General features: G+C 42.1%; 1 protein-coding gene and 1 pseudogene across 4 annotated transcripts in view; both read right to left on the bottom strand.

Moving 5' to 3' along the window:
* Positions 1 to 12,672, bottom strand: part of NRG3 (neuregulin 3) — a 700,766-nt gene that overhangs the window by 220,651 nt on the left and 467,443 nt on the right. The window lies entirely within an intron of this gene.
* LOC136646246 (5S ribosomal RNA) lies at positions 2,049 to 2,165 on the bottom strand (annotated as a pseudogene).

The raw sequence follows: 12,672 nt of genomic DNA, 5'->3' as shown, positions 1-12,672 counted from the left end.
GAGAAAGTCTAGTCAGGGATCTTTGGATTGGTGCTTCCTACTCCTGATCTTGAATGAGTCAAGCTACAGACCAGTGTAGTGCAAAAGCCTGCATGTTCCAATTGTTATTTGTCTTAAAATTCACAAAAGTATGAAAACATAACCAGTTTATTTAAGACTAGCAAGATAAATTGGAAGTCCCATCTACCTTACCTACAGACATACATACATTTTTCAAATAGGAAATAGAATACAGGTTGGCTTTCGGTGGTGGGTAGGATGGGGGGAAGTTCTGATGGCTGAGAATGTTGGGGGCTTGCTGCACTTTTTTAATCTGCTATTTGTCTTGAACTTTTATTTTAACTGCAGATTTCTGCCTACTGTGGTTTTAAGCCATTTCTGCCTGGCCCGCAGGTGTACACATTTTGTCCCTGTTGCGTATATGCAACGTTGGGCAGAAATGGCTTTTAAAGTTTTGTTTTTAAGTATGTTTTAATCTTATGCTGTATTGCTAATTCCCCCAATTTGGTTCAATTTGAGTTATTGCGTATGACATGTGTAGGAACATGTGAATGAGCGGTGTTGGCAACAAGTGTGAACTGTGTTTTTCAGGATGACCTTGCCATCCGCTTCACATCTGAATGAACAAAAGAAAAAGAAACCTAAAGCACTGAGACTGTGCAATTTTTAAATAACTCTTTAATTTAGAAAAAGTCTTCTTTTGTCAACTGGATTCAGGCAAAAGCTGGAGACCATATGCTTCAAGCTTCTAGATGTGCTTTCAAGTTTCTGATGAATATGTCTCTGTGGGGCTGTTTCTGTCAATGGCAACATTTTTTTATGGCCTGGAATTTGCCTGGTAGTGGCCACCTGGTAATAACATCGCGACAAATTACTAGGGTGCTCCAGAGTTTGGAGGCAGATTAAAAAGTAATTGGAAGGGTGGGCTAAATTCAATTTAGGAACCATAAAACCTTCTGTTAGGCATCTCCTTCTGCACCTTATGTTGAACTGCTTTCAATTAGAAAGTTCCATTAGTTAATCAGGTTGGTCAAATACTGATTGGAGAGAGAAAACACTCGCAGATGCGCAAGTAATTTCATGGTGCACACAGTTATTTCATTACAGTTTTAAAATCTCAAAGTATATCCTGTTTTCAATGTGTGTCCACCCCCCCCCACAACTATATATGCAGTTATACAGTGCTGTATCTATAAATCACTTTAGTGTCCCTAGACCAACAACTGCGTTATGCACAATGCGACGTATGGCTTCATCAATAGTGAGGCTTCTGCTACTGGTTACTGATATGGAAAGTTCCCATTAGGAAATATGTCCTAACAATATAGGATTTAATAGGATCTGTCACTCAGTTCACTCTGCCCCTCATGTGATGCCACTCTATGCAATCTTTATCAAAGCACTAAAAAAAAAAAATCATTCTTTAATACAATAAACGGTACAGAATTAAAGAGTGAATTTTGCTTGCTGCTTTTCAAAAGACAAGACAATGCTATATTGAATATGGTGTTGTTTTGGTAGGTAACAAGTCTAAGACACATCCAATCAATAATGCTAAAGGTATCAGACTGTTTGCTTTGCTCTTTTGATGTATTGATTTTGAGGGAGGTGCTTTTGGTATTCTTGGCCACTGGAGAATTCAGCACAAAGCATTCCCTGGGAGCAATGTCAGTAATGCCTTGGCCCATCATACTGAGAAGGAAGCCCTCAATGTTACCAGGGTCTTTGGCTTTCTCCTACTTTATAAGTTCAAAGCCACAGAGCTTGTGGAGGGTGCCCATATTTTAGTTGTATCTTTGTTTACTAGCATTTGAGTATAAAGAGCAAAACCAACATTCCAAACATGTTATTTTATATATCTGCATGGCTGGATTTAATTCATTGGGGGAAAAATGTGTTGTCGAATTTGTATACTGAATCAACAGAAACAGAACTCTGGTGCATAGACGGTCTTCTGTCAGCCTCCTGTGTCCTGAGCAGAGCCCACTTGAACTACTACTAGAGATGGAGATGGTTGGCAACCTTCAGTCTCGAAAGACTATGGTATAAGCCTACAGCACCCGGTATTCCCAAGAGGTCTCCCATCCAAGTACTAACCAGGCCTGACCCTGCTTAGCTTCCAAGATCAGACAAGATCAGGGATGTGCAGGGTAAGTGCTGAAGGTGTTATGTATTAAGTTAACCAACCTGGGTAAGGTGAAGGAGCAAGCCAAGATGAAGACTCATCTGCCAAATTTTACTGGGAGTAAGTTGTATTATTATTTAATGACACTTCAGAGCATCCAAAGCCCTTCACAGGCATGAGCTCACTATGCCTTCTCACAGCTGTATATGAGAATCTATTACTATTATCCTCCATATTGTTTTGTGTGTGCATGAGGTAATATTTGAACAGTGTCTTCCAGGGTCGCAGCTATTGCTCTCAGCCACTGCACTGCATCTACTCTACCTCAGGGTTGTAAGGGAACCATATTGGGAAATATAATGGAAAAAAAAACTAAAGAAATTGTAAACTATTGCAAAGAATGTATCCTTCCCATTTTCAGGGAGAAAATGGTGGAGCTATATAAACACTGAATCATAGTGGCAATGGTAGTGCCAATACTACAATTGCTAATAGTACTGAGGATAAGATTGGGAAGAGACTAAGAGCCCAATCCTATCCATGTCTACTCAGAAGTAAGTCCCATTACAGTCAAAGGGGCTTACTCCCAGGAAAGTGTGGATAGCACTGTAGCCTAAGGGCTGCTTCATATGTTACCTTTTCCTTAAACATATGCATTTGTATGAGTAGGAAAATGTGTCTTTATGCATTGCATGGAAACTGTAGATACAGTTCCCCATTTTCTATCTAGGAACATATCATTGCAGGGAGGAAATGGGAGAAGGCAGCACTCCTATGGTTTTTGCATAATAAAGGTACAAGCATCTCTTTACTTGGATTTCGTGGGGGAAAGTGATGTGTGACAGAGCCCAAAGAGGTAGGAACAAGGTTGAGGAACTCTACTCTCAGACTGTAGCTGAATTCTTATGACCAAGACACATCCTCAGTTTTCCCACACGTGCTGCCTTTCTGTGGTCCCTTTACAGTGCAGCTTTATGTAGAATTGCTCCCCTGGAGTTACTGTGCTGTGTTATCCCAAATCTCCAAAACACCTGTCAATATAGTGTCTGAGGCGAAAACTGGTGGCAGGCTTGGGGAATACAAGACCCTGCTACAATGAGTCCTATTGAAATTATTTGGATTTCCTTTGAAACTCCTTGATTATTTTGCTCGAGCACAACTCTCCACATTTGCCTTAAAAAGTCATTTCAGGTAAAATTCAGTGGCAACTTGAATCTAAAGGGAAGGATGGGGAAGAGAATAATCAGTGCAAGTACCTCTCACGAAAGTTCCAGAATATTCTAGGTGGATCAAATCCCCTCTTGGTCCATATGAGAAAGAGGCAAAGTGTGTGGCATAACAAGACAAGATTGACTGGCAAACCCACAATTTTTTTTTTTCTCCATAAATATGTTCACTCCACACTACATTTTAAGCATATACCGTAAAGTACACTTTTTAGGAAAAATTGTGTGAGCCTAATGCAATGCCTTTTTGGGAGCTCTTGGGGAAAAAAAATAGATTTTCTCTTCCTAGTCACTTTTGAAATCATTTTAAACAACACAATCAACAAATATTTCAAAGCAACAAGATTAAAATAACACTAATGGAACTGGACTAAAAAATCAAAATGTCTTTGCAGATAGACTAGCCTAGTTCTAGTTTTCCCTGTCCCTGAGCCATGCTGCGCTGTTCAGGGAATACAAACTGTAAGCTCCAATTCCATAGCCTCAGAGGATGTTTGTCCATGAGCTGCCAATGAACAGTGTGTGCGTCTTTGTATATTGCTTGAAAAAAACAACTTAAGCTGATACATTGTATTAAAGCAAGCAGCATGTTTTTGTTCTTTGCCTCAAAGGAGGAGTCAGAGATAACCACTCTGACAAAGTTTGAGAAGCTGTAGCCTTATGCAGACGTTTAATCTGTGGAGAAGGAATAGGGCTGGGATCATTTTTGCTGCCATCCCTCATGCTGATGAGCATGGTAGAAGATCAACCCACTGGTAGTTTAGGGCTGGGGGCGGGGATTACTGGGCCATTGGAGTACACATACTCTTGCCACCATTAGTTGCCACCTGAAGATGAGCAGAGTTGTTCAAATTCCCCTCCTTCCCATTAACAATGCAAAATGAGCTGGTTTTCTTTAGAGCTGAGTACAAACTTTTTGCTCTCCTCTTGATTTGCCTTGGTGGTCGTCCCCCCCCCCACCTACTCTGCATTGTCTGTGTTGAGAAACCCTGAGCATCAGATGTCTCAGCTATGCCACTGGTTGGAATGGATTTTTTGTTAGCCTGGTAGGTCACAGCTAGCAGGTTTGGTGCAGGTATAGGGTTAAGAATAGTATGCACCTTGAGGTTAGCTGAATGGTTAAAGGGGACCCAAGACCAACCTCCAGAGAACTTCTTGGGTTACAAAGGGCGCAATCCTAACCCCTTATGTCAGTGCTTTTCAGCACTGGCATAGCAGTGTAATGGGACATGTGCTACATCCTGCAGTTGGGTGTCACTCAGGGAGGCCTCCTCTAAGTAAGGGAATGTTTGTTCCCTTACCTCAGAGCTGCATTGCCCTTATGCCAGTGCTGGAAAGCACTGACATAATGCATTTGGATTGCACCCCAAGTCTCACAGTTTGACCTGAAACTGCATAGTTTTAGGCCACACTCCTAAGCTCACATATCTGGGAGCAGGCCCCATTCAACTCAATACAACTTCCTTCTGAGTAAGCATGCATTGGGTTGCACCTACATGTCTCCCATTCACAGATTTCAGAAGAAGAAATACAATCTCAAGGGGAGATCCCAAAGTTATTTTCTGCTTGACTTGACAACTTTTGATGTTAGTTTCCCTTTTGGCTTAATATGGAACCTGATAAACATGGAGGTCAAACCAGTCTCTGCCCTTCAGTCCAACTCACCCCCCTTCTACCCCCTCATTAGGCTCTACATCAGTGGTTCTCAAACTCTTAGAGAGTTTGAGAAGCACTGGTAAGTACATGTAGGGGTGGGGACTGAGATGGGGGGTATCCTGATGGCGCTGCAGTGGTGCCATGGGCACCCAGAAGCATTTCAACATATCTAGGGGGCCTGTGCAGCCTCCTGGAAGGTCCTGGAGGCTCAAAGCCCCCTCCATGAGCCTCCCCCCTGCAGCAATGGGCTCCGATCTGCAGTCGGAGTGTACTTCCAGTTTAGGAAACTCTGAGCTCCAGAGCTCCAGCAGCAAACCGAGCCCTAACTGTAGATCGGAGCCCACTGCTACAAAGGGGAGGATTGCAGAGGGGCTACGAGTTTCCAGGACCCTCTGCAAGGTTGCTCTGTCTCCCCAGGTACACTGAAATGCTTCTGGGTGCCTGTGGCGCCCTGACCATTGTCACGCCATCAGGACACCCATTTCTGGGTCACTCCTCTTAAAGGGAAAGTGACCCTTTTAAATTTCAATGGTGGGTCACAACCCACCAATCTGAGCACCACTGCTCTACATCATTCCATCAGGTTCCACACTTTGACCTGTAAAAACGCAATCCCATTGTGTTTAGGCTCTGCCCAATGACGTTCTGAGCCTCAGGACACCTAGCAACCCTGTGTCAAGAATATCGGATTAGCCCTACCCAATCCTCCTACATGTGGTTTTCCTGGTGTTCTTCACTCCCTCGTCCTGACAGATCAGAAGAACTGGTCACTCTCTAAATCAAGGGTGCCCAAACCCCAACTTGGGGGCCATTTGCAGCGCTCAGGGACCCCCAATCCAGCCCGCAGGAAGTTCCCAGACTCCAATGAGCCTCTGGTCTGAAGTGACTGCTCTCAGTGTGAGGGGCAACCGTTTGACCTCTAATGTGAGTTGCAGGCCGAGGCTCCCTCTGCTGCCTGCTGTTTCATGTCTGTGAAGCAGCAGTGGCAGCAAGGGAAAGTTCAGTCTTGCTTTGTGCAAGAACTTTTATAGGCCTTAAGCAATCATGAGACCTTCATTCATTCATTCATGTTCCATCTCTAATATATTCATTTATGTAAATGTATGTAAATTTATTCAAATTTTAAATGTACATTAATTCTTTTTCCCCCCGGCCCCTGACACAGTGTCAGAGAGATGATGTGGCCCTCCTGCCAAGGAGTTTGGACACCCCTGCTCTAAATCATTGAAAGCAGCTAACGAGGTCATGCTATGAATTCTCAATTTAAGAGGAGACAAATGCTTTAGCTGGTGAGTGAAACAAGATATATATGTTATAATTCCCTTCCTAGAGAACCCTGTAAATGCTCGCTATGTTAGGGCTTATATTGATTTTTTTTTAAAAAATTCAGATAGATTGGCAAAGTTCCTACCAAAGAGAAACATCCAAGGTATTTTGCAAAGGGAATTAAATCAATTTTTATAAGGGGTTCTGGGTGCTCTGTACTTTCTTACAGTCAGCATCACAGGATTTGGGAGACTAGTCACAATGGTCCTTTGTGACAGAGCTTTAAGCATTTTCTCATTTAGAATGATAACGTTTCTGTGGCTCTCTTTTCAACGCCAAACTCATTTAAATATTTTTTTGCAACCCAACAACATCTCAGTGCAATCTGCCTGCCTTTCAAAACAGGCATACCCAGCATCACAGCATAAGCCTAATAAGCAACTGGTTTGTGCAAATATACTGCTTCAGAAATTGCTTCAAGGCTGACTTGGCTGTACATGCCAAAAAACCTGCAATGAAAGATAAACTGCCCTGCAACAATCAAGCCAGTATTCTTCTTTTTCTCTCGCATTTCACATAGCCTCTGCTCTGTGCTGCCAAGCCAAGGATGTGGGGAAGAGAGGCATGTTAGACCTGTCATTACGATATAATGCTACATAGGATAACATCTAGTGAAACACAGAGACGAAAATATTGTTTGTAGATCTATTTCCTAGACCCTAAACCTGCAGGTGTAATTTATTTCTCTTGAATAACTACTGCATGTACGAGTCTTTAGGGCTACAAATTTTGCACTGCCACTGAGATTCAAACTACTTTGGAGAAATGAAACTCAGCATTGGTTTCCAGTGGCCCTTCATTCTTCAGGGAAACAGAGCTCCGTTTGCTTTGCACTCTCTCCTCAACATTCCCCCTTCTCCATTTGAGCTAATAATAATTAGCATAATATAATTATATAATATTAATTATATTTAATATATTAAATATATTATATTATAATAATAATTATATTATGCTAATTATATTATATTAGCATATAATTGAATATAATTAGCATAACTACAATATTATAGAACACTTAAAAAGAAAAGAAAGGGGATGAGGGGTTAAACTCCAGATTAGCTATCATGCTAAACAAGAAAGAAAATAGGGACCCAAATAAAAAAGAAAAAGCCAATGAATTCCAGTATGTAGTTCAGAAGTTCAGTAAATCATATATTTTAGTTGGGAAAAAAAAGGTAACTGAAGCAGCATTAAATAAGTGTAGGCCAGGGGTGCTCAAACTTTCAACTTTAGTGATGCTGGACCTTTAACAAGTGTATAGAAGAGAGAATTGCAGCAGGTGCAACTTGTCGTCCCGCAGATGACAAGCTGCACCTGCTGCAATTCTCTCTTCTATACACTTGTTAAAGGTCCAGCATCCCTAAAGTTGAAAGTTTGAGCACCCCTGGTGTAGGCCCACCAACATTTATCCATAGCTGGAGCAAGTATTTCTACACCTAACTTTCCCTACCTTACTGGGGTAGAGGTGGGGACCTTCAGAGCACTAACCTGCATATATCAAAAGTATAATTTTCTTTAAAAAAAAAAAAAGAAAAAAGAAAAAAAGGTTCTTTAAGAAGGTTGTGCTATTTTTTAGTTTCCATTTTTGCTTGAAAAGCATTTTTATTTCTTTTCATTTGAAGGTGAAATGCCTGGTACATGTGCAGTGGAGCCCTCCTTATCTGCGGGCTTGGAATCCACGAATTTCAGCTTCCATGGATGCCAAACCTGCGACTCAGAAGTTCTCTAGGATGTGACCAGAAGCCACTTCCCCTGCACTTCAATAATCCTCCAGATGCAACTGGAAGTTGCTGATGCAAACAGGAAGTGGCTTATGATCACATCTGGGATGCCTTCTGAGGAGACTGGGAGGCTGGTGTGACCTCCAGAAGGCCAGCTGTGGCCTTCAGGTAAGTTATTTTGGTGCTGCGCCAGGTCCCCCCTTCCCCCACACAGCCTCCCAGTCTCCCAGCCTCCCCTTCCCCCACACATCCCCCCTTCCTTCCTTCCAGCCTCTGTGGTGTCCTGGAATGAATCCCCACAGATACTGAGGGCCCACTGTATACACGTGTACGATGTGCTAGGAACCTGCCAGTACAACCTCAGGCCAGTACTGCAACTTGGACACTTGAAAATATTCTTAAACATTTGTATTAATAATAACTAATAATAACTAGTAATAAGTGACTTACTTTAAAGGAAAATGCTTCTGATTCTTTCAATAACCGCTAGATTTCTGACCAGACTGGGAGCCAGGTTGACAGTTCTAAGAATGCTGAGGATGGAGAGAATTCTCAGGAAGGTGACATCTGCTGTAACAAGTGCAAAGAACTCTTGCACGGAACACAGCAGATGTCACTTTTGTGAGAATTCTCTCCATCCTCAGCATTCTTAGGTCTATCACCCTGGCTCCCAGTGCCTGTTCTGAAGGTAAACTCCATTGCTGACAAATGCAGAAGCCAAAATATTCAGCTAAATAATGTTAAGCCTCTCTCTGCTTTGTCAGTTACTTCTTTATATACACATTTTTGTGACCGACTACACCCTGCTAGGATCCAAAGCTTACTTGAATGCAACATGGTTAGCCATTTTTTCCTCCCCAGATGATATCCACAGGTACATGAGCTGCCAAATTCTTTAAAAGCATGCTTCTTTGACACAGCAATTTCCATCAGGTTCTGTTTCCAGTCCTTTTGGATCAACACCATAAGGTAATAATTCATCTTATCAGAATAACCTATGAGCACAAGGGCTATTAAGAGGTGTAGGGCACAATCCAAATCCAGGAATGGGCTGGCGCAAATCCCTTGCAACAGCCCAGGAAGGTCGCAAACGTGCCATAAGGCACGATTGCGCCTCCTAGAGAGGAAGCTGGGCTGGCACTCCAAGAAGTGGCGGCCTGAGGAAGCTGGCATAAGCCTCCATGCCGGCTTCCTCTCAGATGCTTGTGTCAGCCTGGCTGGGCCAATGCAAGCAGAAAAGGTAGGTGGGGGAGGCGGCGGGAGGCATTCCTGGGCGGGTGGGCGGGCGGGCAGGCATGTGGGGAGCAGGAAGTGGGGTTGGAATCTAGCAGTTACGCCGGTTTCCAACCCCCATTCCCAGGGAAAAAGGAGCAGCTTCAAGTCGCTCCTCTCTCCTCGGACTTGTAGCACCTCAAAAGGTGGCGCAAGTCTGCGTAGACCATAGAGGCCAGCAGCCCTTACCTCTGGCTGAACTGCTTATGGCCACTATCTTGTGCTAGCTAGATAGCTAGCTAGATAATTTCTCCCAAATCCTGGTGTTAACAATGGTGCATAGAACCCTAACACAATTGCCGTCATGCACCCACTGTCATGTATATCTTACAATATGGTGTTAAATATGGGCCAGTGGGGGCATCAATAAGGAAGCCTATCTGTCCAGATTAACGCTTGAACTCTCAATACTGGTGGCAGTGCCAAATGTCCCATCATGGAAAAGAACGGATGTTATGGAGGCCCAGTGCAGGGCTTTGTTCCAGTGTCACCAGCAATCTGGCACAAGCACTAGTATGAATTGCCACACCACATGTGAAAAGATTGATGCTGTGGGCAGGAAAAGGAAGCTGTTGCCCCTAGAACCACTGAGGCTGCGACTACTGCTCTCATGTTTATTTCAGTGACTTTCATAAACAACATGACATGGATCTCTACAGCTAATCAAATGGCAAATGTTATTTCACAATGATGCATGACCTTTCTCTACTTCATGAAATAAATATATGATGTTAGGCCATATATCACTATGATGACATCATGATGCCACTGAAAGACTAAAACATTTTAATAACTGACAAAATAATCAAATATTTTAATAGACGCTCCAAAAATACGTTGAAAAAGAAACTTTTGGAAGAAAGGAAAGTAAAGTTTAAAAAAAGAAAAAGAAAAAAAGCAAGTGTTATTACAGGGCAATACTAATTTTTTATTAGTTTGCCACAGGGAGAGAGGGTTTAGAAAAACAAACCCTTTCTCCAGTCGAGCCGGCAAGAGATTATCTATGGAAGTTTGATTCTTTTTTTCATTAAACTGAATGTTCTGTCACTGCTCAGAAACAAATCTGAAATAGCACTAGGTATTTTGTAAAGACATTTCAGCCACTGTAGAGCCATCTACTTCAGTGCAGCAATATATGCCTAATGGCTGTCAAGACTATGGTGGAATTGGATTAATATTGGTGTAGTGTACAGCCAGAAAAGGTGACTGACCCATTTTGGCTTACAAAATATCTGTTTTAGCATAAGCTAAACAGCAGCATACTTGCCTTTAGAACTGGAAAAAGGAATGGGCAAAAATACCTGGAATAGTGGCCTAGGAAAATACCAGGCCAAAGGGAATGACAGAAATTAGGATGGAACCAGAGAAAGAAGATTTCCAGAAGGGAGAAGAAAAACAGAAGGAGATGTCTTAAGAGGGTAGGAAATTGGTGAGAGGGGAGAGAGAGAGAGAGAGAGAGAGAGACTAGGCAGAGAGGGGATCGCTCATAGTCAGGCTTCATATACTGATCTGTCTCTTTGGTTCTACATCTCTATTGAAATGCTACAGAATTAAGAAGTGTCCACTTCCTTGTCTTTCTAAATACATATGTACAAAAAGCAGGGATGGGAACTCGAGTCTGAGATTCAGACTCAAATTGTGATAAAGCTGGTTTTTCACGATTTGTGGGAAACTTGAGTCATGCACACCAGTGACGGAGCTGACTTGCAACTCATGGCAGTGACTCAGAAAAGAGTTGTGACTTGAATAGACTCGAGTCGCTTTTGTGCAAGTTTGTGACTCTGTTTTGTGCGTGCACTTGCTTGCTTTTTCTTCCCTATAGCTTCTGCAACTCAACATTTCTCAAAATCTTGGTAAAGTGACTCAAGGTGAGTCATGACAGGCATACACAATGATTTGTGGATGAGTCGAGTCACAGGGTTGCTGACTCAAGTCTCATCATGAGACTCGGGGAAAGTGATTCTGGCAAATCCTTGGCAAAGAGTAAAAAAAAAACCCATCCTGGATTCTGTAAACAATTACCTGAGACCAAAAAGTACTGTAAATGTTAAGTACAGGGCTTGCAAAAAGAAGACAGTTTACCAGGCCATGCTTCATGAGGTCAAATAGCCAAATATTTCCCCTTATGTGGACTGCATTTTCCCAGCACTCACACAAATGTAAAGAATGACAAATGTTTCAATGTACAGTGGCTCAAGTAACACGGGAAGCTGGTGACAGCAGCAATCCTTCACTAACAGAAATGCAATTTTTAAAACTTCCCCAGGTCCCTTTATAGGCCCTGGCTGAAATGTGAATCATATTATCCATGCGATACTATCCCTCATAATGCACATTCTACGGTGTGATAAGAGATAATCCTCTGCAAGGTAGGCTCAAAAAATAACAGCAAAATGACTGCCCACGCCAAATGTTAAAAATGGCCATTACATTCTGAAGACTTCCTCATATAGCAAGTGCCTTACAAATAGTATCACATCAGTGTGGCCAGACTTGCAACAAGAAAATGACCCTGAAGGAAAACATGAAAGCAATGTGTCATGCCCTGTGAAAGGATCTAAACCAAAATATTAATTCAATAGTGATGATGCTAGAAACTGGTTTTCGGGGACAAAGGGTGCTTCTAATCCACATGCAGCCATGGATTCCACAAAGTGAACAACCAAACATTAATAAGTTTAAAATATATATTGATGTATGAGTGTGCAATCATATCAGGCATAATAGTTGACAATATGTGGCTAGTGCAATACTGTCATGTGACAATTTACCTAAAGGAGAAGAGGAGTATTTGACTGCATCTCCCCTTCCCTACACATGCAGCACACACACTTTAACATTAATAAGCAAAATTCAATTCTAGGGAGCAGATGATGAATTTTTAAGATTTTCTTCACCACAGATTCCGACAGAAAAAGATAGCCAAAAATGCGAAAACATATCAGCAAGAGGCAAGATCTGTTGTAATGATACCAGAATACTAGTCAATTAATTGTTCTTTATAGTCAATATAGTAATAACTTTTTGTTTCTAGCATCTTGTCCAGAGATGTAGATTCCTACTGAGACATAAATCAAGAAATGGGGGGGGGGGGGAAGAGTTCATATTGGAAATAATGCTTTGTTGCAAGTGGTCATTTCTTTCTGTCTGAATCCATTTCGAGGAAGTAGGTTTGGAACATTAAGACTGTTGCTTTTGTCTGCCTAGTTAAAATCTGATGAACTTCAGGAATGCTCAGAGGAAACTACATCCTGGAATTAACATGCAAAAGATCTGTCATTTTCTATGATCACAAGCAATTCTGAATGCAAGGAAGTTCAACAGCTGTTGAGCAGTCACAGAG

The sequence above is a fragment of the Tiliqua scincoides genome, chromosome 3, assembly GCF_035046505.1.
Source record: "Tiliqua scincoides isolate rTilSci1 chromosome 3, rTilSci1.hap2, whole genome shotgun sequence".
Taxonomy (NCBI): domain Eukaryota; kingdom Metazoa; phylum Chordata; class Lepidosauria; order Squamata; family Scincidae; genus Tiliqua; species Tiliqua scincoides.
Note: the sequence above shows the minus strand (reverse complement) of the source record. Positions and strands in the feature narration are given on the sequence as shown.